This window comes from Parasteatoda tepidariorum, chromosome 4 (assembly GCF_982258835.1).
Source record: "Parasteatoda tepidariorum strain Cologne lab strain chromosome 4, Ptep-v5.0, whole genome shotgun sequence".
Classification (NCBI taxonomy): Eukaryota; Metazoa; Arthropoda; class Arachnida; order Araneae; family Theridiidae; genus Parasteatoda; species Parasteatoda tepidariorum.
In genome coordinates, this window is record NC_141758.1 from 43862148 (window position 1) to 43867030 (window position 4883).

A 4883-nucleotide genomic window follows, 5' to 3' on the forward strand; every position below is an offset into this window, starting at 1 on the left:
CGTATAAAAATAAAACATTAAGGAATATAAAAGAAAAAGGTACCTCAGTGAAATTATTTATCTATTTAATATCAATTATAATTTATCTATTAAGACTTAAATAGTCCAAATTTATTTTTTTTCTTACCCTTTCCCATCCAATCATATAAATTTTCGGGACGCTTAATTTGTATTTTAGGGTTTTTTCAATTTATTATTCTCATTCTCGACCGTATTCGTAGAGGTAAAATACATGCACCGGAAATGTAGGGTAATACAATTTTCTATAAAATGCATGACTTATTGTTTAATCTAAAATTAACTAGTTTCTAAAAATAAATAAAAGTCTCTTTGAAAAATTGTTCCCGCTGCTTTTAATATTTTAACCATTGTTGAAATAAAGTTAGCATGAAACGAAATATTTATTTTATTTTTATTTACTGGTTAATTTTATACGTCGCGTGAAATTTTTTGACATATTTGCATCGAATGGATTCCAAAATACTTTTTTAGGCCATCAAATAATTTGGAAAAACAGCGGATTTAAGAGAGGATCAGATTGCAAAATGCTTCAAATACAAAGGATGATAGAAAAATGTAATCCATGACCATAATTAAGTATTTTATCTTCTTAGTTTTTATTAATATCCTAAATTTAATAAGTACAAATATAAATGATGATTCATAAGATTTCGAAAAGCTTATTTTCTTCCCTGTCTTCCTATTTCTGGGTTACTTTAAAAAATTCCACATCCATTATTTTACAAGAGAAAAATAATTTTTTTGAAATGTACCATAAAAAATAAAACCTTTATTTTCTGACTATATTATGCTTTTTTTTTATAAGTATTTTGTGTTCTAGGTGTTAATAGCTCAGAAATTGTTCCAAGTAGAGTTATTGCTGAGGAATTGTTCCATCTTAATGGATCTGATAGCATTTCGTATAGAATTTCCCAAATTGTTTCATTACCTGAAGATCAAACGCTTAAAAAATGTACTTAATATTGATAAGGAAAATAGGACAGAAAATTTTTCTGAAAAATTGCAATAAAAATTAATAGAATTTAAAAGTGTAGAATTTTAAGTTGGTAGATATCGCAAATTGATATTTACACACTGTTTTCATATTTCAAATTGATAACTCAAAACATATTCCAGTAGATTTTTTTAATGAAATATTTTAAGCATTATAAAAATAAAAAATACAAATATCTTTACTAATTTTATTTATTTATTGTACAAAGATACTGTAATCAACTTCTTGTAGCTGCATTGGGTATGAATTTTTACTTAATAAATAATTTCATACTTAAATAAACTTTTTCTTAAGTATGAAGCTATAATGAATGAAAGAAGTCAAAATTACTACTGGTCATATGAACAATTTCAAACTTTATTTAATAAAATAGTTGTCACAGTTTTCCATTTTTCTGAAATTTCAGCAGACAGACATCACATTTTTGATAAGACTTCAACTTAAATACACTTCACCTAAATTAATAATCTCAAATAAATGTATTAATAAGCATACAAACAATAGTTTTAGATACAAATATAAATAAGAATTTTGCACAAAAGGATTCTTTCCTTCATACAACGGTTTTAAAAATTATTACTTAGTGGTAGCTTCTTCAAACATGGGAATTATATTCAAATACATACCAGGATTGGTAAACTCTTGTCAGGCTAGAAAAAACTGATTATGTAAATCTACCCAATGCAAGAAACTGTCATTTACAAGAAACATCTAATTTAAAAATGGAAGTTTAATATAATTCACTCAATAATTTTATATGAAAATCTATTTTATTAACTTTTAATGTTATATTTTACATGCTTAAAGAAACTAGTTCAGAAGAAAAGAAAAAAATATTAAATTTCGTTTGGGTTTTCAAAAGAAAAAAAAATTAAATCAGTAAAAAAAAAAAACATTCACAAATGAAGTGCCATTGAAAATAAAACAAAAATTCAGAATAATATTTGCCATTCATTTAAAGCCTACTCATAATTTTAATTAGGTATTCACAACTCTAAAATATTACTTATAGGCTTAATAGTAAATTTTTCAAACTTTATTAAAACAATATATTTAAAAAAAAAACTTGAAACATGTGTCTTAGCATTTTATAGTATTTTGTTTCAAACAGAACATTGGACATATCCTTAAACTTACCTACTAAGCATGGCAGTAATATTAGTTTGAGAAAGACAAGCTATAAATGCTTAATATAATTTTTAGATTCAAATATTTAGACACATAAATACGTGGTTAAGCATTTACAGAAAAAAAAATTTAAATTTTTGAGAGCGTAACAACTAATATAACACAATAAATTTATCAACTTTAGTTTGCTTAATCAAGTAGAGTAGACTTAAAAATAGAAAGACATTTAAGGAAATACATTTACCTAAATATTGTTCTGAACTTAATTGCCTAAATAATTAGACAAATTATGAAAATAGTTCATTGTTCTTGCGTTATTGCAGAAATTCTTAACTGCAATTTTTATTGTTTACACCAGTGAAAGTTAATGTGGTTTAGAGAATTTCATTGCATAGATTTTCCACTTTAAATAAATTACCAGCCTATGAAAAAAAAAGTTTCACATACATAAGCAAGTATAAACCTTAATAACTATATTTGAAATTGACGAAACTCTCCTCTGAAAAATTGCGAAATCATAGCTGACAACACGGATAGGAAAAAAATCCAGTAGATTTCACGAAATAATATAAATTTCATAACTGTTGCAGAATGTACTAAATAATTGACACAAAAGGGAATTTTAAAGATTTTTCTAGTTATCAAAATATAAAAATTGCAATATTTTCCAGTTAAAATTGCTGTCATACTTAAAATTCTATGTGTTATGTTTACTCATAATTTTGAATATTAATAGGCATTTAATTAATCAAATATATTTAAAAGATTCTATTAATATAATATATTTAAAAAGAAAATTTTGAATAAATTGAGCATTTTAGAAGAAAAAAAGTTTTGACCCGATTTCTGACGATGAGGTTTGTTTCATTATGAATTAGTAATACTTATGCAAATGTGCTTACTGACATCTGTTCTGATAGATGTCCCAATAACTAGCTTTTACACAATTAAAAACATTCATAAAACGCAATTGTTATAACTTTCATCCCATAACTAAAGCTCATTACACAAAAATGGTACCATACAAAAAGGCTATATAAGAGTTTATACATAGGCTGTGAAATTAATACATAACTTAAACAGCAGACAATAAGAGCATGCATATGTTTGATACATTATACCTGCTTTTTTCATTTCATACACAAAATTAATTTTACTTTTAACAAACTGTACTTTAACCCTACAATAAAGAACTTAAATTATCATCAATGACTTGATCATTTAATCATGTGCAATTTCAAAAACAGTACTTAAATTTTTATAAATTAGAAACAATAACCTTACTCCCAAACTGCAGATTAAATATTGTATAATTACGAAAAATCAGAACTTTGGATTATATTTCATGATATGAATATATGTACACAACTAACAAAAGGAGAATAATGAAAACTCCAAATACTTATAAATATATCCACATAAATGTCAAATTATAAATAATTGATAATATAAATATATAATATTTCTAGAAGATAAGCTGATTTTATATGCATTACAGAAAACTTTCATATCATTAAAGATCAAAATTAAACTAAAAATATTTTGATTAAACTGCAATGTTTTACTCAAAAAAGGGAACTTACCAGTTTCAGGAGTCTGTAAAAATGGAACGTAATTTTTATTGTTGTCATCAATGCAAAATTAATAGCAGTAAGAGGTAAAAAATACAGCTAATGTAATAATAAGTTTTTTTAGAACAATCTTAAACTTATAAGTACTTGAAAATGCTAATGAACGACTTAACCTAGAAAGTAATTAACATCTAGTTAAGTTTGCAAATAAGCTTTAGTTGTTATACCGAGCTTGGAGAAACAATAAAAAGATAACCATTTTAAAAACATCTATATAGAAAGTTTAATAAACTATCTAAATAGGCAGTTCTCTAGCTACTGTTTCACCAAGTTTATCTTCTCCACAATCAGACAACTGTATTTGGTACACAGAGATGCTTCCAGTCTTTCCTGTACGTGAATCATGAACCACTAGAGAAAAAAAGTAACATTAAAAATACTATGCATTAAAGTATTACTATGTCAAAAAGGATAAACTTCTCACACAGACAAAAAATACTCATCTATCAATTTTGAAATATTTAAAGATGATTTGAAGATTTAAAATACTTGTAACTTTAATCACCACTTCTTCTTAATACAGCTATCCTAAAAAATGCAACCTTCATATTTCAACATTCCTTATTATAAACTAGACATTATATAAATTTTAGCATCGTTCCTTAATTTTAATGACAAACAGTACAACACAAAAGCATTTTTCTCTGTATAAGTTCATTTATTATTATACATAAATAACAGACTATATAATTTCCAAAAATTTATGCAAGCTCATTTTTTATATATTACCGCTGATTTATCTAAAACATTCTTAATGATCAAAACATTTATATTTTAAACAGAATAAATTTTCCAATATGAAAGAATTATAAAATTCATTCTCAATGGAAAATAACACGTGAAAGATGTTTACGTTTTATAGAACGTAATATATTAACATTCATGCAATGTTTTAAAATTTAATTAGTTAAAAATAAATGTATAAAACTAACATATTAATAATTTTTACTTACCACAACAAATTAGATTTCTATTCCATGCAGTAAAATTTCGGCACGTGAAATTAACAAGCCATCACAACAAACATGTACACGAACACTGGCGATGTGGCGATTTAACAGATAGAAAAAGTCGCCACAATGATTGAAAAAAGTAACCCATTTTTCGTT

General features: G+C 24.8%; 1 long non-coding RNA gene across 1 annotated transcript; it reads right to left on the minus strand.

The window, feature by feature from the left end:
• Positions 1 to 1351: 1351 nt before the first annotated feature.
• On the minus strand, positions 1352 to 4883 carry LOC147810931 (uncharacterized). Its single transcript, XR_015433033.1, has 3 exons — positions 4728 to 4883; positions 3727 to 4125; positions 1352 to 1470 (listed from the first exon to the last, which is right to left on the minus strand). It is a non-coding gene; the product is annotated as an uncharacterized LOC147810931 (long non-coding RNA).